The sequence below is a fragment of the Lathamus discolor genome, chromosome 4 (assembly GCF_037157495.1).
Source record: "Lathamus discolor isolate bLatDis1 chromosome 4, bLatDis1.hap1, whole genome shotgun sequence".
In the NCBI taxonomy this organism is placed as follows: domain Eukaryota; kingdom Metazoa; phylum Chordata; class Aves; order Psittaciformes; family Psittacidae; genus Lathamus; species Lathamus discolor.
Window position 1 is genome coordinate 36351454 of NC_088887.1, and position 25096 is coordinate 36376549.

The following is a 25096-nucleotide window of genomic DNA, read 5'->3' on the forward strand; positions in this document are numbered from 1 at the left end:
GGAGAAGAGAGAAGGCTGAAGATGGACTCTTCATTAGGGCCTGTAGTGATAGGACAAGGGGTAATGGCTTCAAACTTAAACGGGGGAGATTTAGATTAGACATATGGAAGAAATTCTTTAGAATGAGGGTGGTGAGGCACTGGAATGGATTGCCCAGAGAAGCTGTGGCTGCCCCATCCCTGGCAGTGTTCAAAGTGAGGTTAGACAGTGCCTTGGGTGACATGGTTTAGTGTGAGGTGTCCCTGCCCATGGCAGGGGGGTTGGAACTAGATGATCTTAAGGCCCTTTCCAACCCAAACTATTCTATGATTCTATGCCATTGCTCTCTAGACATGAAATGACCAGCAGTGTGCACAAAGCTTTTGTGTGTGATGAGGCACAGTCAAGGACTTCTGCTGTCAGAGGGAGCAGCATCTCTGCTGTCACCAAATTCAATTTTAGCAGCCCAGACCTTGGATGAAAGAGTGACTGTCATCTGTAAAGTCTCGTCACCCTCAGTTTCCACCACTAGTGGTGAGCTGATGTGGGATGAGCTAGTCTGGTCTTGGTGTAGTTGTCATCAAGGTTTCCAAGGTCATCTTCCAAACCTTTTACCTCCATGTAGTGGAGCTATCATCAAGATAACCTGGATGCTTGCCTTCTGTGGATCCCCAGGCAGTGTGAGCAGTATTGATTCCAGTGTGGTTTGTGACCCAGCCCTGCTGTTAAATAAACAGTATGGGCAGCCCTTTGTTAGTCCTGCTGGCTACAGACCACGATAGGGAATTTCCAGGCCATGGCCTTGTATCTTGCTCTACTGAGGTAGAACAGGCTCCCTGGTTCTGCCTGCACAAAAGGTGAGACATAAATAAATTCAGCAGCCTGCAAGTCACACAGGTGGCTGCTGTGGACACTGAGGATGTGGGTGAACCTTTTCTGAGGCTGTAACTCCAGTTTCCCATATCCGCTTCAAAAAGTTGGAGCACTTCATATTACACAGAGGAAACCCACCGTGATCAGTGGCTGGGAGCAGACAGAGTGGAATGAAGGAATGAAACAATGCGCCATGACTTATTAGTGTGTGAAAACGTCTGTGCTGAATAAAAAGAGATTCCCAATGGACTCTGGATCTGCTTAACCTGCCCTCCCCATGTTTGCATCTCTGTTCCTGGTGGCATTCAAATCCGCCATCACATTTTTGTCCTTTTTAATTACTGTTTTTGCTGGGCTTCCAACCCTTTGGGCTGCTACTACAGAAACTTTGGGATAAGATGCCTACGGCTGGTGAATAGGGGCTGTCTTTCAGATCTCCTGTATGTGAGAGGACCTTAAAGAGGAGAGAAAAACAAACTGCAGCAGAGGAAGGGGAGCAGTGCAAAAGGGAGAAGCAGAGAAGGAAAAGGAAGGAAAAGGGATTCCTCAAAAATGTTGATCTCTTGGGTATTTTTTGCTGGTCAGCTCTGAAGGGAGAACCAGTTGGGAGTATCTGGTGGCCTTTGAGGGCATCCCATTGGTAAGTATTGTGACTCTGCTTTACGCCATACAACAGTCCGCCTGGATCTAGGGGTCACTTAGATTCATGTGCTTTGCGGTTTTGCCCCTACACTGGGGAAGGAGGGCGCGATAGTCAGGGCCTTTGCGGGCTGAGTTAGCAGAATATGCTTTATGCACGTGTGTGCTTGGTTAGCAGGACTGAGCAGGGCTTTTGTACAGGGCACAGAGTGGAGAGATGCTATCTAGTCTAGCTGCTTGCTATGAGCAACAGCAATCTTCTGCCCTTGTGGAGTTGCCTTTAAATCCATGACAGCCTTCCCAGTCAGCCTGCCGATTTGGCTGTTTGCAGACTCAGGATCAGTGCGCTGTAATTCAGCTTGAAGACTTGTGCATACATCCTTCTTCCCTAGCAACAGCTACAGAAAATCAATGAACCTAACTAGGTTGGAATCAGGAGTGTTAACGCAGGAAGTTGCTGATGTTGTCCATGTGTAAATGAACATAGGGAAGGGTCCATTCCCTGAACATCAGTGTTCCCTCATAGGAGCTACCTGCAGAGTCTGGGAACAGGAAGCATAGGGACTGTGTTGTCTTAGAGTATAAGCTATGCGATGATCCTGGCCCCAGCACAAGCACATCCTGTGGTAGTCGGGGGTAGGGTTGATGATATGCCTAAAGATCTGTTTGAAGGTATCTGTTGCAAGGGTTGCCTGCCATGTTGCTCGCATGTTCTGTGGTCTTTAAGAAGGCAGCCTTCGTCCCCTTGATCTTTTGTGACACCAGTCACCAGTCCTCTTGCACTTGCAAGTAAATGGTCTTTCTCCTTGGCCAGTTATCCTCCTCTTGCTGCTAGAGAAGCCTTCTTCTCCTTTCAGCATTGTTTGATGATTGGTAGTGTGTCCATGTGGCTCCAGCTGCCACTGTGCTGCTGTGAGCATGAAGGGGATTGATTTTTTTGCCAGGGGAAGGGACATTTGGAAGGAGTACAATACAAAATGAAGCTGAAAGTAGTAGTAGCATTCAGCAGTGGTGAGGAAAGCAACAGAAAGCAGGGCAGGTATTGGGGAAAGAGAAATGGCACAGGAGCAAGAGACGCCTCGGCACAAGGTAAAGGGTTCACAAAGAACTGGGAACTGGTGGTTAACATCAGACACAAAAGTACTTTATGTAACAAAAGTGCAAAGGGTACTACTTAGTCCTTTGTTTAGTATGAGGTACTCCAAGTATTGCGTAAATCTGCGTCAGTTGAGTCTCCTAATGTTTGGGACATGCTGGAGAGCTTTGCAGAGATGCAGTTTGCCTATTGCTTTGGGTGCTTGTGTGTTTAGAGCGATACTCTTAAGTGGGTTTTCCTATATGGTTTCATCCAAAGGGAAACTGGCTTGTGCACACTAAACCCATCTTCTGATGCATGTCACAGAAACAATAGGGTATTCCCTTCAAAAGTAGACTGATGCTGTGGATTAATATGCTATTTTAGATCATTTGGGCCTGTATCTTCTCAGGTGACTTTGATGCTGGCTATGGCTATGGCTCAGTGGTGTCCCTTGCTGCTTTTTCTAGTGTCTCATGATAGGGCAGGTGCTGGAGGTCTTGTTGATGTCTTCATTTCTCTGAAAGAAGCTATTTTTGTGGCTCATGTGCCCGTGATTACAGAAATACTGTCCTGAGAGTGACCCCCTCAGTTTGGATGTGTCCTTGTGAGTTTTGTTTTCCTGGCTCATATTAAGGAGCCAGCTTGTACCTGCAGGATGGATCTGCATGGATCTGCTCAGAGAAGCACATCATCACACAGCTCTAGTGCTGAGGAGGGTATGTGAGCAACTCTCTGAAATTACAAATGGGTCATACCTAGCTGCATATTAGCTTATCAGCACACAGGTTGTATGTGGTCAGTTTGACACCCAGGTACTAACACAAGCCATAAACCAGCCTGATTCGGGCATTGAGTAATGTAACGAAAGGGAAGATTGCCAGAGACAAAACCGATTTCATTCACAGTGCATGTTTCTGGACAAACTTTTACTGACATGCTTATTCTGGAATTTAATCCATTTTAAAAGGGGGATTATCTAATTCACAAAAGGTAGCTAAATTGTCTAACAAAGAATTGTCATGTGAACTCAATGGCTTTTAAACTAGGATATAAGAAGAAATTTGATACACTGTCACTTCCTTGACAGATGCACTTCTTTTAAGCAAACCCAAACTTGATTTTGGTTAGTGTATGAGTTTTCTATTATGTTTTTCATAATCAGAGAGGATATACAGCCTTTGGTTTCTCTCTAAGGTTTTGGATGCTTCTGTTGTCTTGCTTTGGGGTTGTTTACAATGATAAAGAAACTATTGTTTGGTAGCAGAGGAGGAGCTGGCAACAGTGAAAGAATTTCCTCTTTTTTTGTGAATTTAATGTGGCAATGAGGAGAGGATTCTTGAATTCAAACTAGCTATTTCCTTGTCTTTGGTTTTCTACTGAAGACTGAAATGAAATCACAGCTGCATGGGAAACATTTTAATCAGTAGGGACAAAAGTATTTCAGAACTGGGTAGAAGAGGTAGGTGGGTTTCCTCAGTTGAAAGCTGCCTAGCAGCTTGTTTTAAAATTGTGTAAGATTGACCTGAAGTCTCGCTGATTTCCACAGTGCAACAGTGATGCAGTGCAGGGTCTTCAAAGGGTCAGTCTGTGATTGAGGTAATTGAGGCACATAGATTTTTAACTTGGAAAGCCTATAATTTTTTTAAATCCTTACTTCCACCTTGTGGTGAGTTGCAGACTCAGGTGATTTGCACTGTATGAAAGTAGTAATAACCCACTCACTTACCATTCACCTGATGTCGGTGTGTGCACTGAGATGTTTGTGGTGTAGTTTTGTATTACGGAGTCCCTCAACTCTCTGTTATTTACCCTGTGATTAGAGGTGTCAAAGTGTAGGTAATGCCAGTTGGAAAAATACTTGGAGGGTATGGCTGAGTGATGAGTAGTCTTGTAGTAGGGAATACCTGGAAGGAAGACAGAGTTGTTTCAAGTTTATATACAGAGATATGTATTCTCTTTCCCTACCCCAACTTTTGCTGTTTTGATGAGTATGTTAAGAGGTTGAGCTTAACACAAAATCTAAAATAACTGGGAGTAGATAACAGGTATCTTTCTAGAGCGGGAAACTGAAATACTGTTAGCTTCAGAATACAAGTTTTCTTCCCAGTTTTGTGGATATAAACCCTGTCTTAAGCTGCTTTATTTTCTCTTTATTTTTTAATGGAAGTTTGTGACAATTAGGAGAAACTTCCTTGACAGAGTTCTGCTTTTCTTGTCTATCAGACCTATCTCTTCCCACACAAATAACCTATACCTTTGATAAGCTGTATCCTGTCCTTGAAAATAAATCTTCAGATGATTTGCATAAGATCAGGGACACGAGGTTATTGGGGTAGAATAAATATGTTAGCAGTTATAGGGCCTGAGTATTCAGGGCAAGAAGGTGATGGCTATTAAGAAAGAGAATAAGGAAGAGATAAGTAGTCTTTTGTTGCCTGAGGGGTTTGTATGGCCTGAGCTGCTGCTATGGCTGCTGACTTAAGTTTTTGCTGAGGTATGGTGTATCCTGCAGTTGGGGTGGTGGGTTTGGTTTGTTTTTAAGAGCTAGCCTACAAGGTCTTGAGGGGTTTTGTGGGGGCTAGCCAATTAGAAATACTTAAAAGCGGCAGGTTTTAAGTATGAGTCTGAAGTGTTGCATTTAAGCAGAATGATAAAAAGATGATGCTGAGGATGCTGAGGAGTTTGCTTTCTGTGTTGGTTGGATTTTGTTTTTATTTGGTTGGTTTTTGGTTGTTTGTTTTTTTTTTTTAAGCACCTCTTTGAAACTGAGGAAATGTTCTTCAGCGTACATGCGTAACCCTTAGGTTTGTGTGGTTGAACGGGTGGCATGACGTACTTGTTGCAGTGCTCATGGAGCTAGGACTCATAAAGCAGGCTTTCCAGTAGAACATATTTTCTGGTAATGCTTCCTCAGAGATCATGCTGCTTTTTTTTTTTAGATATAAAGGAATAAATATAGCACAACTCCGGTGCTAAAAATAACCACTTGCATGACGTCTACATTTTTTTCTTTAAAAGAGACCTTTGGATATTTATCAAGATGCTTCATATCTGCTCAGAATCATTTTGGCTGCAGTCATTTTGAGGGAGAGACAAGTCAGCTGATCTTAGAAAATAGCTTATCTTGCTTTAAGAGTGCAGTGTGGGAATGGAGCAGATGCCGAGGAAGAGACTTGATGTGGATAATAGAATGAGAAGTTGGTTTAATTACTGCAGCTGTAGAAGCTGGGCATTTACAATCTGAGAGATTAGAAGACTGCTCAGCTCTTGTCTTTATGGGGAAAAAAAGATATGAAATACCTCAGTCAAAACCTAAGATACATACTGAATCTCACTGAAAAGATGGTACTTTGATAGGAAAGCTGCTTGTGCTGAATGGCTTCAGTTACAGTCCAGGATATAGTAATTCTGGCATCCTTTCAAGTGTGAGATGAGGGAATGAATAATCTTCCAAAGGTCTCTAATCATAGAAGCTGATATTTCTGTAGCATAACTTACTTGAAAAGGATTTTGAAGTAATTCTCAAATTGCAGATGATCTGCTGTGGACATAATTCCCTGTACATAGTTGGCCACTTCGTTACATTCAAAATAGTCCTTTTGAGATCTGTGATGTGAGAATGAACTGCTGAATCAGTTAGACTATTGCTTCAGTGCTCTGTCATGCAGAACTTCACAATGTATTAATTCAGTGCGGCACTCCTTTATTTACAAATTATGCACACCTTACAGTATCCAGAAACATTAAATTAGCTTAAACAAGTGTGTGCTACCTGCAGTCTGGTGCTGTCAGAAGTGGGTTGTGTAATGCACGGGGAAGAAAGGGTCAGGATTCTTGGTATCTCACAGGTTGTGCAGCTGGCTTATGACAGTTGGAGTGTTCCTGCAGACTGTTCTGCAGCCCACCAAGCATTTGAGGGCCATGACTGCATTTCCCCGCTCAGCTATAGCCTGCCCTTCTCCACCGATGAGATGGGAGCACATTGCTTTGCCTGCCCAGTGGCATTGCTGCAGTGGCTTCTCCCTTTGAACTTAATAACAGGTCGGATGTAAATTGCAGTTTAGACATAAAAATAGCTATCACCTGCTGCAGTCATGCTGGGCTGGAGTGAACCCGTGCCAGCCCTGAGCTGGCATGACCCAGAGTGGTCTGGTGAGGCTTGGTACACGTGGAGCAGCCTTGGGGAGGAGAGTGGACAGCCCCTTGGCAGGGTTGTTGGCTGGACTCCTGCAAGATTAATAAAACTCTGGTGCTGTATTACCCTTTGATCACAAGTATCTTTTGTCTCCTCAGCCTGTGCTCTTCTATTAGATGTGGTTTTTTTTTTCTCTGCTTTTAACCTCTAACATAGCAATTTCCTCTCTTGCTGTGTTTGACCAAGACCAAGTTAGGACAGTGTAAAAGATAATGCATCTTCTTAGGAATTACATCGTTATTTTAGATTAGAACTAGCTCAAGCTTCATTAGGCTTCTGGAAATCTGTTATTCATGTATATTTCTGATTTAAAAATGCTATTAAGGTGGTATTAAACTTATCTTGAAGAAAGACATTAGTTCAAAGGTTCAATGCACAGGTTCTCCTGGAGAAGATAAGCTGGGCCTTTCTGCCTTGGCTGTTAGCTCTGTTGAAGATTGTATTTTATTTCTATTATTTTACTCTTAGCCATTATACCTTTGAAAGGAGTTTGCATATCTAGGGTATAAGTATGTGTATTTATGGGTGTTTGTTTTGAGACCCTGCAGAGCTGATGCATCCAAAATTGTCGCCTCCTTCACCGTGAAATGGTTTCACTAATAACAAAGAATTTTTTTTTCTTGAGATATAGGTGTATTTAACTGTTCTTTCCTTGTTTGCATTACTCAATGAGCTATGATAGCAAACGGAGCTAGTTTCACTGTTGTCTGTTCAGATTTTATCTGCAGTTGTTCAGAACTTTAAAGCTTTCTTTAAAAGGCTTTTACTTAATGCAGAGTGCTGAGGTTTCGGGGCAGGAAGTAAACTTAATTAGTTAAACTTAATTAGTTCAAGTGCTTTATGATACTTTGTTTCTAAGATGCTATTCGTGTTCATTAAAGTTCTTAACTAGATTGCTAGATCCTTTTAATTTCATTTGTATTTGAATTATGAATAGTGAATAAACAGGAATGTGTGTAGTTAGTTTAGTCTAACCAGGGGCAGTAAGTTAACTAGTGAGGAGGAGGATCCCTCAGCTGTGGATAGCTGCCACAGAGGTTTGTGCCCAGTGCTAGCAAGTGGCTGTCTCCTGGGAATTGCTGGTGCTAGCGCTGACAGCAGTAGGTGCTTTGCAAGCAGTTTGGAAGCTTGAAGGATATCCAGCATCAAGGCAGAGGGTGTAGTAGACAACAGTGAGGCACATGAGGGACAGTGTTGGAGAATATTTTTAGCCAAGCCTGTTTGCTCATGACCCCGTTGGCAGTCTCATGCTAAAAAAGGCTTAATGTGGATAGGGAAGCGGTGTGGAGGGAAGGGGGGCAGCTCAGCGAGAAGACATAGGTCTGGTGCGCTGGACACATACAGGTTGCAGGGAATTTTAATCCTGATGTGAGTAACACTTCACCTACAAGTTTTCGTTTTGGAACTTTACAGATGCAAGACCAGTAAAGGAAAGGTACTCCTGCCAAAGGCTTGCTGCAGTTCTCAAATCCCATGAGGTAACTCCTTCCAATTAACTTTATCTGTGAATTCCTAGGAAAATTGTTAATTTGGAGTAACTGGAAAGCCGGCTTGTGGAAGATCAGAGCATGACAGTTAATGATCAATTGTCTCTCATTAGTGGGGTAACTAAGGAGAATTGTGTTTGGGGATTATTTTTCTTCGCCTCTGACTGAAGGCCTTTTAAAAACCTACAGCTCTAAAAGCTATCTATAAATCTATTGTACACCAAATAAAACACCAGAGCAATGGGAGAAAAACTCGTGAAGCCCTAGCTGTGCAGTGGAGGCTTCCCCAGAGTGCAGTGCACGGACCCTCAGCCACAGGGTTTGGAGCTTAGCACAAGGTGGCAGGGGGCCACTGTAGTGAAAGGAATGCGCCTTTATGAAGGTCAGCCAGAGGATATCAGTGGAAGGTGTTTGCAGCTCTTTTGTCTCTTGTTAAGATTTGAACAGCGAAGGAAGGAGGGAAATGAGGAAATTAAGCTTATCTCTTACCCTGCAGATTATTCCTGTGTATGTTTTCCACACTAACTTCACAGCAGGTCTCTCTATAGTATTGTGGCGCTAGATACAGCAAGTGGCTATCCTTATTTTGGTGAAGGCAGTCCTTTATGTAGCTCTGTGGTAGGCAGAACTGTGTTCTGTTATTGCCATAAACATTTTGTACTAGGCATATTCTAAGCAAAAGAATATTACAGTGTTTAAAAGGAAAAAAATATCCCTGGTATTACTCTGACCATGGCAGGCTTACATTATATATTGTGGTAGGAACAAAACAGGTTTATAAGTAATAGCCATTTAGAAAAATAATTTAGGCCCTTTTTTCAGAGCCTGCTCCTTCCCAGAAGCCAGTTTATACAATTTTTTATAAAGCACATTTAAGATTTATTCACAATTGTAATTTCATTAATAAACCCAAGTGAAACCCAAGCATTCTTAAACACGAAGAAATACAGAAACCTTGCCTTAGCCTACTCAGCTTCCCCTCTTACTCATTTATGCTGGGGGTTTTTATTTAGGCATTTAATCAGGGATAAGTCATGGCAAAACCTTAGAGATAGCTGCTCTCTGAGAAATTGCAGATAAATTACTAATTTTCTTGGGTATAAACCTGTCTGGGCTGTAACCGGGGTAACATATCCCAGGACAGTGCACGCTTGGTTCAAAGATGTTCTGCCCTAGTTGCTTAGGGCAGCTATGGCTTTCGCAGCTTATGTCATTTTAACTGGCCATGGTTTCCTTTTCTATACGTCATATTTAAAGCTAGAAGTGAGATGAAAGCTTTCCGACTAAGCACTATAGTGCTACACAGACACCTGAATTAACTGGCTGAGGTCTTACCCTTTTTCTGGTCTCAAGTATGAGAAGAATTATAGCCTCTTTAACCAAGAATAATTCAATTTCCTTAAGTAGGATCAGGGTTGCCTAGCAGATCTTGCTGCAGTGATCTCAGAATTTGGTTGCTCCTTCAGATGTTAGCAACCACTGGCACCACAGAAAGGGCCATGTGCAGGTGCTTCAGCCCCTGCAGTACACAGCTGGAAAATGCTGGTGGAGTTTGCTGTCTTTACTTAAAAACAAAATAAAAATAGAGAGTCATGGCAAGAACCCACCTTCATCAGGGGTTTAAACCAACACACTGAGTTCTGAATTAAGGCAGCTAAGGTGCAGGCTATGAAGATGTTCCAGCTGTAAAGCAGAGGTCATCAGCAGAAGGCTGGGATGGACAAGAGGGGGCAGTAATGTTTTAGGCTGCCGCAGCTGAACCTGATGGAGGATGTTTATCCTTCAGAGCCCTGGCCCCACAGAAGGCTATGTACAGGGTTAGGTGTAACCGGTCTTCTGCCGGTGCTCAAGCCCTCTCCTGATAAATAAACAGAAAATTTTACAGAGTCATGAGGCCACAGGTACATTCTTTCTCTTCATTCTTGCTTATTTGCTCCCCACCTTACAGAGGGAAGCTCAAAACTGAAGGGTTTGGTTGCAAAAGCGCTTTGCTGCTGCAGAAGTCTTGAAAAGGGAGAGAGACTGGCTGTTATTGGTCCATCTAGGTCAGCAGTCTGGCTTACAATGGATGTCTTACAAAAGGATTTGCAGTCAACACAATGACTTGTATTTCCTCTGTCATATCCTTCTAATATCCATTTCATTAATAATTCCAGTTCCTCTCTTTTCAGTCTACTTATGCCACCTTTAATAGCCACAACAAGAAGGTTCACACGTCAGGCATGCATTATGGGGGTGTGGGGAAATGCTTCTGATTGTTTGTTGTATACTCTTTATAATTTACTGATATTCTTCTAGTTTTACCTGCTATGAGTGAAGACTCATTTTTCTCAGTCAATCAGTTCCAGTTGTCATTAGGGAAGCATTTAGTTTTTAGGGTCTCTAAGAAACAATGGCCACAGTAGTTGGATGGTGGTAGGAAGTAATTTCCCGAAGCTGTTATATTAATATCTCTCTGATTCCATAAAACATTGACAGAGGTTTATAACGAAATCAGTTTTACCATCTAAGGAGTAAGTTAACTTGTGATTAAAAACATATTATCAAGCTTTTTCCCTGAGTGCCATTTCTTTATCAACATTGGGATATTATAATATGCAAGATGGTCTTTACAGAATGGACTGAGCTGTGGTTCAAGGGAATAATCAGAAGATTAAAAGATACTGTCATTTTCTCTGGTAGGAAGAAAACAGGCCAGAAAATGGTTTCAGTAATTTTAATAAATTATTTTAAAAAGGGGTGGAGATGGGGTGGGGAGGGTGGAGAGTGGAGGAAAAAAAAGAATGAAGTGTTCCCCATGTGAGATGATGCTGAAGGCAGAGTTGTATGTATCCACTTTTGAGTCTTATGTGTCCTAAATGTTGGAGCACTGAGAATATTTTCAAAGCTGTGCTGTCAAAGTAGCTAATGGAAATATGGGTTTGAAGGTTATCATATTGAATTCAATGCAAGGCACTATGCGAGAGAGAAACTGCTTGAGTGTTCAAGTGTGTGCATATGCATTTATATTTGACTTTTTTTTAATGGAAAAATATGTCTGTATTTAAATGTGACTCCTTTATCCTCAGTGTACTGCCTAAATCTGTTTGTTCAGTCTTAGAAGACATCAGAAAGCAGTTTGATACAATTTGAAGTTTCCAGTTCACGGTTAGAAATATATTTGCATGTGTGTGTATATATATATATATATTTATTTTTTTTCAAGTGAGGAAGATGAGGATCTTAAATGGAAAGAGCTTTTCACTGTTTAGGGCTCAAGTACCTTTTATGCAGGCACCGGTACAAAACCAGTGTCAGATCAAAACTTGCTCTTTCGCATAACACTGCTGTGCTTCAGTATTGAACTAGAATTTCTTCTACCAGTTGTAGTCTTTCTGGAAACTTTAGCCTCACTTTTATCACTTTTAGTAAAATCTTACAGGCAGTGAAAAGGCAGACATCCCTTTGATAGGCCATAAAGGCAGTATTCCAGAATCCCTTCAAGACCAGTGAACGTTCTTGTTCCAGGGAGCAGCTCGGTTTGAGTGATACAGTTTGTTGAATGATGGCATGCTCTGTTGCATCGGTCCTACAGACCTCTTTCTTGTGGGAAGTGGGATGAGATACTGTTCATGGCTTGCTGATCTTTTTTAATGGACGGGTTTTGTTGCCGTAGTTGTATGTGAGGGTTTTAATGTAAACAAAATGGCTAACATTATTTTAAATTAGGAGATACATATTTGCCTTTTAGGTATGCAGGAATGTTATGGTAACTATTTACGCTTTCCTCTGTAACTTACCTTCCATCCCTTGCCCTTTAACTCACAGACCTTCCTCCACTAGCACTGAGAACTGAACCAGCTGGTTTTGGTGATAGTTCAACAGACCCTTCAATGAATGTTTAGATGGGACAGCTACAAAAATGGTGGGAGCTATAGGAAATGGGTGATGCGTCATAATGTACTTCTCATAACAAGGGCCTCCTTAAGCATGTAGGTTTATTGTTACCAAAAGCCTATCCCAGAGCCTTGTTGTTCTGATAGTCTCCAGCCTAAACTTACTTCTGGCCAGTTGATACCTGTTTGTTCTGTTAACAGCAACCTTTTTTTGGCTTAAATGGTTTATTTCCCTTCCTAGCACTTAACTTTGCTGTCTTAGAGTGAGCAATTACATCCCCTGTAAATCCCCCTGCATCCCTCTGCTGAGTGTGCCCATCACCATGCATGATGTCAGCGCTGGAAATTCTCCTTCAGCCTCCTGTGTTTTTAATGCCTCATTTTTGAGCATGGGTAGCCTCTCTTGCACGGTATTCCAGATGGGATTTTAGGAGTGCTTCTTATGTACCTCCCTGTACTTCCTGTCTCCGTTGGAAAGGTTTCTGTGGGTACATCCCATGATTGCATGTGTGCTTTTTGCAGCTGTATCTCAGCAGCGACACGCAGCCACTTTGTGCTAGGATGGGCTAGGGCATCCAGGCCCTTCTGCTTCAGGCACTGGTCAGCCTCCCTCTACCTGGGGCTTGTTTATTTTATATATGTGATTGTGCATTGTGCGTTAGTGACTTTCATCCCACTCTTACGGCTCCAGTCTTGAAGGCTGTGGTGCCTGTTGTATAATGACTCAATACACCCTGATGTTCAAATTGCTTCCCAGCTTTGCCATCAGCTGCCATAATTACTTTTTTCTATGCAAGTCATTAAGCAGTGAAAAATGAAGCAGAAGGCAGATCGTTTGGCTTTGTTTAGTGTTTTCATTAGGGACGTCCAAGATGTCTGCAGTTTTTCCTTCCTATGTTGTCTGCCATGGTTTCTTTTAGGCAGGATCTTTGGTGCTGTGAGTTCCTCTACTAGTTTCCAACTTCACATTTTCACTGTGATACTACATGGAAAAGTATTAAATAATGTTTGTTGAAAACCCAGGTAACCAAGACTTACTTATATTTATTTTGAGTAAACTCCCTGAGGCAAACGTGTTTTGTCCTGATCTCTTTGTAGCTTCATGTTCTTATTTTTCTTTGTCAGTCTTTGGTGAAATTTTATGCACTTCGGATGAGTTCTGTAGCTTTTCTTCTATGCTAAATCAAACTGGCTCATAAAAATACTGGCACTAGATTCTTGAAATGAATCTCCATCTTCCACATTTATAGAGGTAGGTCTGTATTTGTTTGAATGCAGTTGACTTTTAATCGAGTGTTGAGCAGTTGCATGTGCTTGGTTTTGTTAGACAATTTTGAAGACAAAGAGTTGCAAAAAGTGGTGTGTTTTTGAAATGCTTCCCAGTCATCTGTTTTCCTTCTCTCTAATGGCAGCAGTGGAAGATGATACCCTTTGTTCCAAAAACCAGCAAATCTGTTTGGACATAAAACTGGCCTTGGGCAGCGTGCCAGCCCAGATGGACGAGCTGCCAGTGTTGCCATTAACTGTATACAGACCTAAGGCTGAGCTAGATGGATAGTTAGCTGAAAAACTAACTAGCATTTCCTAGCAATCTTTGGTTTCAACAACATGTTTACACAAATTTGTCTGAAGTAGATTGGAATTGAGCAGTTTGGGAATGGTATGATAATCAGGGTAAATATGTACAGTATAAACATACCTAGTCTTTTTTTCTGTTCCTCTGATAGCACTGTCACAGATGTGTTTAAGTGAGTGATTCAGTATTGGTTACATCCCATGGCAGACACCTGCTGGGCATCCTAATAGACACACACATTTTCCTGTAGACCTGCTTGGCATCCTAATACGCACATACATTTTCCTGTAGACCTGCTTGGCATCCTAATAGGCATGTACCTTTTCCTGTAGGCCTTACATCCTGGTTAAAATAAGTTGTAAATGAAGTGATTTGTGTGAGAAAAGCATTTTTTTTGTTGTTCTTACGGCTTTAAACTTTACTAAAGGTAGTGGTGGATTAAAGAAATGCTTTATAGTAGCTTTTGTGATACATTTGACTTGTTGAGCAGATGTTTAAAGACTATTTTTCTTCAGGTTTTTTATTTTTATGGAAAAACAGGTTTGCAGTTCGGTAAATCTGAGTTTCTTTGGGGGATTTCTTTTTTTGAAGTTTGGTTTGTAGATTTCATGGCATTAAGGGCTTGTGAAATTAGATAACATGCTTTAAACAAGCCACCTCTGGGTAAAGTACATCTCTAATTACTGACACTAAATTATGTGGAGATAGAGCTTGTGTCTGAAGTAAATCTCCAAGTTCAGCAATCTAAAATTAAATAATGATTAACTTAATTGCTTCAGGATCGTTAAAAAACGCTCTTAATATAAGGATTAATTGTGTGTGTTGAGAGTGAATAATTGCTTCTGCTTCATTTTCAATAACTTATATCGAGGCAAGGTTTGTAGGTAAAAGAAATACCTTTTGTTATGCTGATTAGTAAAGCTAGGAAAAGTAGGCTAGTTCTTGAGTATGCAAGCTCTTGCTCTGTTCTGAATAGAAGCTGCAATTTTACTGCTAAATATAAGTTGAGAACACTTGCTTTTAATTTCATAGGTATGTGCCAGTTAGACCCTCTAAAAGCGATAGTGGTTGGTACCCATGGAGCAGAGTGTAGTATTAGTACATAGGAAGGATGATTAAACAGGGTTTTTTTTTCCCCAAAGAAAAGAGAGAAATGGGTAATTTTAATAAGAATTTCAGTTAATGTTTTTGACCTGGGTTAGCAACTGCATGTTGTTTGCATTGAGTTTTGCTTCTAAACAAAATACTTTTACCTTCATTCATTCAAGAATGTCCTTTTTGCTTATAGGCAAATGAAAAAGCAAATCTCTTGAAACATAAACAGTGGTACTTCCCTGGAGGGAGGAGATGGGGATTCTCCCGTTGCTCTGAGTGTTGCCAGGTGCCAGAAGTGGTCCCCAGTGGTGGTGGTAAGAAAGAAATCTTCCCCCACATTTCTGTATTTGCGTTTTGTCTGTAGCAATAAGCTGCTTTTAGAAAAAAATGGGGGTGCAAATCCTGTTCTTTTCATAGAACTTATGAGTTGCTGGGGGAGGTGTCAAAAGTCTCCCACTCTGAGAATTTTAATCTGGGGACAAAATCAGCGCGTTAGCTTGTTGCTTCCTCCTGTGTTTGCGCCTGCTCTCTCATGTATGCTGTATGTGTTGGTAATCATTGCAGCAAAGATTAAACCACAAAACCCCCTCCAGACGACTCTAGAAATACTTAAGTATTGTCTCCCCCCTTAAATATAGAAGGAGAACTGTGGCCTTACAGTACTTTGAGGATATCCTTTAAAGGATTCTTAGAATTCTCTTGAATGCTGACTCTGGGATCATCTTAGGCTGTCTGTAGCCCAAATATCCTTTAATTTTGTTCAGCAACCAGGCATGGAAATGTTAAGCTACAGGAGCAAAATTCCTTTTTCTTTTCTTGTTTTTTTTCCCACTTTCTTTTGTAGTCTGTCCTGCAGTGACAGCAAAAGTGGAAAGCTGATGAGACCCCATCAACACAGCATTAGGACAAGGTTTTTCCAGGACAGGATCTTAAAACCCCAGAGTGGTTAATGTCAGATGTAGGTATTTTAATGGTGATCTCTGATACCCTGCCCCTTCTTGGGCTGTTAGTAGCTTTTTTTAATAGGAAAGTCATCTGATCTTTATGATATTTCAAAGACCCAGAGTTTTGATTTAGTATTCAATAGCATTTCAAGGTCTATTATAGGGCAAGTAGACTCCCAAGAAACTTTCATTTCTGTGAAATGTTTCTCAAAGCTCTGATTCACAGGGCAGTACAGCCACCATCTGTGATCAGGGCACGTATTCTGACCTCATGCAAAGTTACATCCCTTTTGAAGCTGTACATTTTCCTGCTACAGGGGAAGTTAAAGCATTTATCCCAGATCGCATTAGGTGGGCAAATAACCACTCTGTGAGCCCCATATATTCTTGGATCGAAGAGGGGTCTCCCTCTGGGTGTGCCTCAACCCCAAAAATTAGTTATTGCAGCAGAATCTGGTTAATGCTGACCAACTGCAGCCTTAGTGGGTAGAGGGAGACCCAGTAGGCTGCTTGATGAATGTAGCCTTGTTACAGTGTCATGGTGATCAGCTACTTTCAAAACCAGTTCTGCAAAATGCTTGTGCCTGGGCTCATTGCCATTGGTGTGAGAGCAATGCCCCAGAAATACACAAAAGCCTGTTTTTATGTGTTTGCTGGTTTGTGGCATATTTTGCAGTTTACACGGCTGCAATTTTTTGCCTTTTTTTGCATGTGAGGCCTGAAAAGGCCGTCAGTGTGAGTGTTACTGAGAAGCTAAGATATGCTTGGGGAGCAGGTTTTTATGAATTATGTACAGTTCTTGAAGTTTTAAGCTCTGCTTCTGTTTGGAGAAGAGAGAACTTGGGCTTCTCAGATCCAGCCCTGCAGGCTGCCAAGGCTGGTGCCTGTGCTCCTTTTGTAGTGGGTGCCTGCGTGTCTTATCGCAGATTGCTAGAACCTGCAAAGAGGAATAATCTGGATATTAAATATTCTGAATGTGAAGTGGATGGCCATGCTGGAAGCTGCATGGGTTGAATAATCCCATGACTAATTCTTTCAGCCTTTACCTTCTTGATTGCTCAGATAAATCCTGAGATAGGTATTAATATGGATTATAGAAGTTGCATAAAGAGAGAGCTTTTCAGTGTCCCAGTGCATGCTTCTTTTTGTGGAACAAATCCCCACTTGACGAACCAAAGCACAGCTGGTACCAACAGGCACACAAGGGGAAGAAGGTGAGGGACTGAATTACGGGAAGGCCAAATTATGATAACACTTGCCATAGCAGCCGTCCCCTCCTGCTGGGGTTTACACATAGGCAGAGGGCCTATGGGTATCATCTGCTGCTCCTGTCCTGGTTGTGTGCCTTTGTGAGGGGATTTCTCTTACTCAGGCTTGCCAGTGTTACAATTTGTAACAATTTTGATGAAGATTTGGTTTTCATATAAACTTAGTTGGGGGCCACAGAGAGATAAAAAAACCAAACCAACCAAACCCCAGAAAAACAAACCAAACAACAAAAAAGCCCCAACCCAACAGAAAACCACCGATCTTTGCAAAGCATCTGTGAACGTAAAGGTGCAGCAGGCAGGACCACAAAGCAGCTCACAAAAGCAGTCACAGCAGCCACAGTTTCAAGAGTTTTCCATAGTTCAAGCAAGGAGAAATGTGAAGTGCATTGAAGGCAGAATTACACTGTGCTTTCATAGTCGATTTACCAATGTGGAGTCTACAGTAACAGGCTGTTTCAAAGCCGGTAAGACAGAGGTCTCTTCTCTGGCAGACAGGTGCTCTGAAAAGCTGCTACCAGAGGTGCAATCCCTGCTGTTAGTCTGGTGTGGTATAGTCTTTAAACTGAGTCGGTTTTGCACAACATGTAAAGGTAATGTTCTCTCCTGTTTTGTTTTGTTTTTTCAATAGATAGCATGCTGAGTTGAGAGACTATGAAAATCAGAAAGGAGTAGTTTTCCTTGGTAGTCTAGGAGCACTCAAGAAGGTCTGGGTGTATTAAGTGCATTATAGCATGGAGCACTCTTTTGCAGAGCGGAAAACATTGCTCTAAACTCTTTCAGGACAGGGCAAATACTGTGTGCATGTCCTTCGCTTGAGTATGTCTCCTCTAACTCCTGAGTGTGTGTAAGAGGCAGGCACCAGAAGACCAGCTCCTTGTGGCATTTATTTGGAATAGCCAAGCATGTCACCTGTATTTTGTGAAGCACTCCGTTCTCTCCATCTTTGAAAGCACTCGGATTGCTTCACACTAAGCTTTACTCCCCAGAAAGCTTAGGGAAAGAGCAGCCTTACTGGACAGCGCTGGCTGTGCTTCTGTCCAGGACCCAGTGCTGTTCAGCCCTGCAAGGGTGGTCTGTGCTCTGGGCCAGCAAAGGGACCACTTCTGACTTGGGGAACCAGCTGGTGAAAATCAAAGACCAAGGACCTATATGCTGGATATTCTAGTGATGTTTGAGAAGAAAAAAGAAAACTAAAAGCTTCTTTATAAGAAGCTATAATCATAGAATCATAGAATGGGCTGGGTTGGGATGGACCTTAAAGATCATCTAGTTCCAACCCCCCTGCCATGGGCAGGGACACCTTCCACTGGACCAGGTTGCTCAAAGCCTCATGCAGCCTGAGGCACCCACTTTTCTCGGCAACCTGTTCCAGTGTCTCACCACCCTCATAGTGAAGGATTTCTTCCTAGTATCAAATCTAAATCTCCCCTCTTCCAATTTAAAATCATTCCCCTCTTGTCCCATTATTACAGGGAAGTCCCCCTCCAGCTTTCCTGTAGGCCCCCTTTTAGGTACTGGAAGGCTGCTCTAAGGTCTCCCCGGAACCTTCTCTTCTCCAGGCTGAACAGTCCCAGCCCTCTCAGCGCTTACTCTTTTCTAATTGTTTTGAAAATGTCACTGGTGCTGTGAAGCAGTTGTTTTTATGTTATTTTTTAAGTTGTGAAGGCCACAAGTAGATGCTCTTTGTACTGGCTTTATGAGCTTTAGCCTTGTTCAGTAAGAAATCATCTGGGTACTTGGGGTCTCTATTGCAAGATGGGAGCAAAAGACCTAAGCATCTCCTTGTGTGGTTCTTTTTCCTTTACTGAAGGTATATCAATGCCACTTGTTATTGTCATGTGTATGCCAGAAAGAAAACATCTTCATTGTTTTTGAATGTAGGCCAGTGTGGTGTCCCAGTACTGGGACATTTGATAACATAAACTTACAGCCCAGTTGCAGGTGCTGCTCTGTTAAGGCTGATCATCCCTTTGTGTCTAACACTACCAGTTTCTCAGCTTTACTAGGTTAACTTCACTAATGTCTAGCAGAATTATCTATTTGCTGAAAATTGTAAACAAATATTAAAAAACTCCAACCAATCATAAATCCCCAAACAACCCCCAAAACCACCGCCAATCCCTCCAAAAGAAAAAATTCTCTTAAGATGTATCTTGTTATCACAGACCTGGGATGAGTAATAACTGTGAAAGCAGTTATACAGACAAACCCCAGAGTAACACTCACCTTAAGCGCAAGTTAAGACCGAGCCCATAGCAGTGACGTGTTGAGCAGTCAGTCAAACCAGGCATAGGGTAAGCTCCCAGTTGCCTGAAAGTAATGAACTTAGTTAGGGAAGAATACTTCTCATTAATGGAGTGAAGTTTCAGTTATTACAGGTGTTTAAAAAATCTGGTATATTGTAGTAAAGGTAAAAGGAATTTAAATAGAATGAATCAGGTGAAGTAATTAATGTTAATGGGCTTGAAAGTGAACAGCACGAAGCACAGACAGCAGACTGAAGAAGCAATTACACATTGCTGAGTAAATAGCACAAAGGTTCTTGTTATATGTCTTGACTGGAGAAATATTGATTCTTCTAGGTTAGTTCTGGCAATTAGACCAGTGTCCTTGTTTGTTTATTTTAAACGAAGGTAGCCTGGTCTGCTAGACTCATTGTCCAGAAGTGTGTCCTGTATTAACACATCGTGTGGAACTGCAGGCACTTTTTAATATCCTTGAATATCTGATTTTTTTGGCATACAGCTGCAGACGAACTAAGGGTAATTCTGGCAGATAAGAATGAATCATAACAGCATAAATGCTGCTTCTCAAACCAATACTCTGCCTGACTGAGGAGCTTGTGAAGAGCAGTGCCAAGCTAGAAGCGGTCACATCCAGAATTGGAGTATGGCACACAGGCTTTATTCAGTATGAGGCTTTGGTACAATAAACACCTCTGTGTACTAATTAGCTTCTAATTTTTCACATGATGGGGAGCAGTTTTTGACTTGGCAGTCAAACTGTTCTGAAATGCTGCAAGCTCCAAGAAAAACGGGTGTTCACTTTTATAATAGTAATTTCACATTTCACATCTCTTTCAGTGCTTTATAACTGTGCCGGGTAGCAGGAAACATCTTTCCTGTGATGTTGTACGTATTTGACAGAAGTGGAAATGATACAGTGGAATGTACAGAGATGTAGAAATTTCCATGCAGGCAGCTGGGAAATGTCCTGTGGTCAGATTAGTATCAGTACTGTGGCACTTGTTGGACTGAAAAAGTACTTGCAACATCATAACTTTTTAATGTCCTTTTTTCCAGTTCAGTCATAGCTAGCTTATGTGAGACAATGATAAAAAGAGCAGAGAGCATCTGTGGAAACTCCTGTGCTTTTGCCGTTGGTTGTGGAGCAGCCCTCATGCGAAGTAGGTGTCTGAATTTTGCTGGTGCAGGGCAGGCACATGTTTCCAGTGGGGTGGTCATTTGAAGGATCCCTGCAGCCTTCAGTAAAAGGATATTTAGGTCACCTCCCTCTCAAACACTGTGTTAAAAAGCTAGCATCCAGAAGAAGCTGAACAAGTGAAACTGAATCATGACAGTACTACCCTGTGCTGGTTTTCTAATCTTTGCTGGCGGCATCTTTCAGAGACCAAAGACTATGTGTTAACCATAGAAGGGTCCCCTCCTCTGCAGAATTCATAATGGTTTGAATTAACTGTATGTGCTACAAGAGGCCTGTTCAGCAGTGAGATGCCAAACTACCAGAAGATGGAAGATCTTAACGAACAGGGAAAGCTGTAGGTGTTTCTTTTCACGTTTTCCTCTTACGTGGATTTTAAGATAGGTGGGCTGTTTGCAGAGCAGCTGCTGCTCAGTTTCCCAGCTGAATGGCCAACCACAGCCTGAGTTTTAACCAAGTATAGACTTCCCACTTCTACATTAATGTTTTTGGACGAAAAAGTGTTCTGGTTGTAATTCATAAAGATTTCACCGTATCTGTAAGTGCCCATTCCTGTGCAGGCAGTTCAGCTTTATGCTCAAAATGTGGTCTTCAGATTTGAGTTTTTCTTCTTTTTTTCCTCATGCTGTTTTTGTGGTTTTTTTTTTTTTTTTTTGGTTGGGTTGGGTTTTTTTTTGTGGGGTTTTCTTGTTGATTGGTTTGTTGGGGAGAGTGTGTGTGTGTTAATGTTCCATTTACGCTGAAAAGATTGTGTGGCATGTGGCTGCTGCCAGTACTGGTATTCAGACCAGAAGGGGCTGGTGGTGTGATCTTGTCTGACAAAGCAGAGTAAAAAACTTTCTCCAGCATGTATTTGGTTTTGCTATCAATCTGCTTGATAGTCTGCTCTTATCTTTTTAGAAAGATACCTGCTTTTGTGTACATGCAGAAAGAGATCTGACCACAAGGATAGTTAGGAATCTAGACTGGTAACAGCCTCGTGAAATATTTGTCAGTGAAATAATCCGAAAGAAGCGTAGCCATTGTGTTCGGGTAGAAACATGCTGCTGATGGCAGCACACATGAAGGAGAAGAGGATACAAGTTGGATCCCGTACAAGGAAGAAGGGGGATGATGTGGGCTCCTTCCCAGGTACAGCTCTGCCTTTCTTGTTTTCTTCCCCTTTGGGTTGTGAATAGCAGGCTGCACACAGCACTGTATGAAGCAGTATTGCACCAAACATCCTCTTCTTCCTCTTCAGGATCAAGGTCCCTGGTGCAGTTCAGGCTGCCAGTTCAGCTTACACGAGCTGACTGAGGAACCGTTTGGGTTGTGTACCTGTTGGTTTTCCAAATCACATTTTTCACCTATTAGTCCTTCCTATAATTGCAAAACAATAGGGTTCTATTATAAGCTATTGTAAACTCAATAACAGTTCATCACCTAGCAGAACACTTACTGCTTCTGGTTTTAGTATTTTTACGTCTCTCCCTGTCTCCCCCATACTGGAAATCTTCCATATCCAGATACTTCAGAACAGTGGCTTCCACCTTCCCTCCCTCTTCATGTGGCCCCCACCTCCGTCCTCTGTTGAACTACAGAAAATTTGATGGTGGAAGTGTAGACTTCCTAAAGAAATGTCTAGAGGAGGCATCCTTGTCCATGTGACAAAATGTTGGTCTGGTGACAGAAGGCTGGTTGGCCTTTCTCACTTGTCACAGGTCTGTCAAGAAATATGGGGACCATAAAGTTACAATTGTGTGACATGTATTCTGCTTCTCAGCTATCTTCTAGAGCATCCGTTCTTCTTGCTGGTAAGCTGTGAGCAGTTAGCAGCTTGGAGGTACACTGGTGGGGTGAAATAATGCAAATGCTCTTCTGGGAAATTTGTGGATTTAGTATAGCACAGGGGAAAGCATTCCTGCTGTCTCTCCTCAGTTTTGCAGCTGTGATTCTTACAGCATATGGATAGCTCTAACGTCATCTGGGCACTTTGCTTTACTGGGTTATTCATTTACTTATTTAATAATCACAAAAATAAATAATTGTATTTCTTTAAGCTTTTCCATCCTTGCAGTTACAGACTGTGATAGCAAATACTGGAGCAGAAGCATGAGGCATAAGTGAACAAAGCAGGCATGCTGAGTCTTGTGTCTGTCTCCCAGCCTTGCTCTCGGGAGAGGGTAGGTAAGGGGAGGTGATGGATTTGCTGCTGGCCAGCCCCTGCCTGCTCCTGACGGTTCACTTGCGCCAGTGATCATGTGTTATCATGGATGCAAACATAGGATAAATCATATTGCTCCTCTAGTATTTTATACCTAAAATTTAAAGCAGCTCAGCGCGTCTTGAAAGACACACTTCCAGTTTCTTCCCAATTAGTATGCAGTAATTCAAAGAAAAGCTTTGAACTTGGGAAGGGGCTTGTAGGCCCACACACTGTTTGCTGAAACTTCGTTTAGCAGCAATCGGAAGCTTCTCCTTGTTCAGCCACAGCACATTTGCATGTTGACAGATATCTCGTGGTTGGCTCTCTGTTTCTTATGTTTGAAGGTTGATTTTTATTTTTTTTTTTGGCATAATTTTCCATCCAGAAAGCAAAGTGTATCATTCATCTTATAACACTTATCTCAGATGATTGCAGATGAGATGGCTTTTGTTTATCCTCTATTTTGCATCCCTGTTTTAACAAGTAAGGAAACGGTGTCACAAAGCAATTTTCAGATTGACACAGTCTCTCTAGAAGGAAATGGGTCCCTAGGTTTCACAGCTTGGTGTGCAGATGCACTTACACTGTTGAAATTTCTCTTGTAGTTTATTTTTGTCTGAATACAAAGGATGAATTCCCACTTGCCTCAAAAATTCAACCACTTGGAGTGAAGGGAGCATTTTGCATAGTCATAGGGATGAGTAGACACTACTGAGGTTTTTCTTAATCATCAGAGACTAAGATTGACAGCAACATATAATTACATAACATTGATCTATTTTATACAATACAAGAGACCTATTACTGAAATCGTTTTGCACTAATAAGACTTCTGTTAGATAGCTCCTTTTCTGTTTGTTATATAAGGGCTTGTATTACAGAGTCACTGTTTGAATGCCAGCACTATAATTTTAGAATTCCTTTTATAATAGAAATACCAAGTAAGCCTTGCTCCCAAATATAGGCAATTATTGCACTATCCTAATTATTATTATTATTTCTTTTTTTAACTTCATTTTTCTTTTCTTTTCCCAAATGAGGCCACTTGATAACTGCTACTTTGGGTTTGTATCTTATTTATAAAATTCTAAGGCTGTCCTTTGCCCAGTCATATTCCATTATATGCATTTTCTGTAATGAAAAAGTATTGATCAGCAATCTTGGAAACTGGTGATTGAGCTTCACCTACGAAAACATTGCAAGTGCTACTTTGCAGACTCTGCATGCCTGGAACCCTCCTGTCACTTTGAACTACGTATGTGTTTCTCTTGTGGTTTTGGCATTTCTTTTAATATAATTTTATTTCTGTAACTGAGAAAGAAAACAGTGTGAGCAGTCGCAAAGGGAGATTGGGGAACACAGGCGGTAAAAATTCATTTGGAGCCCACAGAAACTGACTATGCCTAAGCAAGGAGTTTAGGTGCAAGCTATCTCCTTCACTCACAAATATAGATAGTAGTAAGACTTTTATCTGTGCAGTCACTTGAGAAGTGTGGTTGAGCTATAGGTGAGGTTGAAAAAGGTTTTACAATAGACCTGGACTTTGCACAGGATTTAAGAGGGCAGGAGGACCTATAGACGGTGCATAGAGACCACCCAAAATTTTCCCTTATTTCATGAATGCTGTGATGCTTCTGTCCTGATTGAGAAGTTGGTTTCCACTGGACCCTATTCACCATATTTTCTGGAGTATGTCATATTTATTTGGTGTGTGTTTTTAAACTCAGAGGTGGCAGCTTATATTCTTTTTTGGTTTTGGCCAAATAATTTCAGGTATTGTATGTTTCTCTTTTTGTAAAAACTTTCCATTTGTTGTATCTTAAGTGGTTTTGTACTGTTTTCTCTTTATTGAAACCTCCTAAAATCTCTTTGACTCCACTTACAAGGCAGCCAAGGGTTTAAGAGGAGCTGACAGCATGTAGCTTTCTTTAGTGCTGCTGTTACAGTTTGGTTAGAAATGGGAGCATCAAGGTGCTGCAACTACCACTTTAATCTTTCTTTAGCACTTAAGGCAGATTTTGTTTGGGTTTTGTTTCTTTTTGTTTCTTGTAGGGGCTTAACTCCTCAGGTGAGGATCAGTTACACCAGTGAAAACTAATCTGCAAGAAGGGCTGCGTTGGTGCAGTGTTAGGTGGATAGGAATCACACTCTTGTGTCCAACTGTTAGTCCTGTATGGACATTGCATCAAGTCTCTCTTTATCAGGACTGTCCAGATTGTGATGCAGAACAGCCAGACAGGCCCTATAGCCTTAATGGCACCAGTGATACCATGTTCCTGCCACCTGGGTAGGGTATAGCTGCTGCCACCTTATTTCTTTCCTCTCTAGGCTCTGGTATCTCCTTTTTGTTAACCAAGCTCCTGGAGTGTGCCTGTTGTGGCTCAGATCTTCCAAAAGCCCTGAATGTGGAGCAGGGAGACGAAAGAGAAAATACTTTTATTTAGTTGGGTAGAGGTCT

The 25096-nt window shown here is 41.7% G+C and overlaps 1 protein-coding gene across 5 annotated transcripts in view; it reads left to right on the forward strand.

The window, feature by feature from the left end:
* AGPAT3 (1-acylglycerol-3-phosphate O-acyltransferase 3) overlaps nucleotides 1–25096 on the forward strand; it is a 91758-nt gene that overhangs the window by 27566 nt on the left and 39096 nt on the right. Inside the window, exons 2-3 of one of the 5 annotated variants that reach the window (XM_065677064.1) lie at nucleotides 8178–8242; nucleotides 14991–15111. The exons of 2 other annotated variants lie outside the window; for them this stretch is intronic. The gene's annotated coding sequence lies outside the window, so the exon portion shown is untranslated. The remainder of the gene's footprint in view (nucleotides 1–8177; nucleotides 8243–14990; nucleotides 15112–25096) is intronic. 2 more of the 5 variants (XM_065677062.1, XM_065677065.1) reach the window with 2 other exon arrangements.